We start from the raw sequence: 418 nt of genomic DNA, 5'->3' as shown, positions 1-418 counted from the left end.
GTGAAGGATTCGGTCCAGAACTACAAACACGAATAAAACGCGTTAGAAAAACTACAAACGTGGCGGATGCGAACGATCGACAGTTAGGTAGTAGAGAACTTACAGAAAGGGGTTTGAGTTACTTTTACTAATAATCAACATTTAACCTGGTAAAAAATATTTATTTATTGTTATCCGTGTTATATTTCATCTGCAACAGCAATGTGAACTTTTTTAAACATCCATTTCGTCGTTAACTTTTAAATGCATCATTATGCAGAAAATATGAGCAGAGTTCTCTGCATGAAAGACCCGTGACTGGCAGATCAACGAGCTACTTCTTTTCTCTCCAGTACGGTAGGAAGTTAAATTAAATGAAATGTGGAGGATGTTAACTGTGACAAGATGATTGACAGGCCAGTTTACAGTGACAGGGTGC

Source organism: Sinocyclocheilus anshuiensis, unplaced genomic scaffold, assembly GCF_001515605.1.
Source record: "Sinocyclocheilus anshuiensis isolate Anshui unplaced genomic scaffold, SAMN03320099.WGS_v1.1 scaffold174, whole genome shotgun sequence".
Classification (NCBI taxonomy): domain Eukaryota; kingdom Metazoa; phylum Chordata; class Actinopteri; order Cypriniformes; family Cyprinidae; genus Sinocyclocheilus; species Sinocyclocheilus anshuiensis.
Note: the sequence above shows the minus strand (reverse complement) of the source record.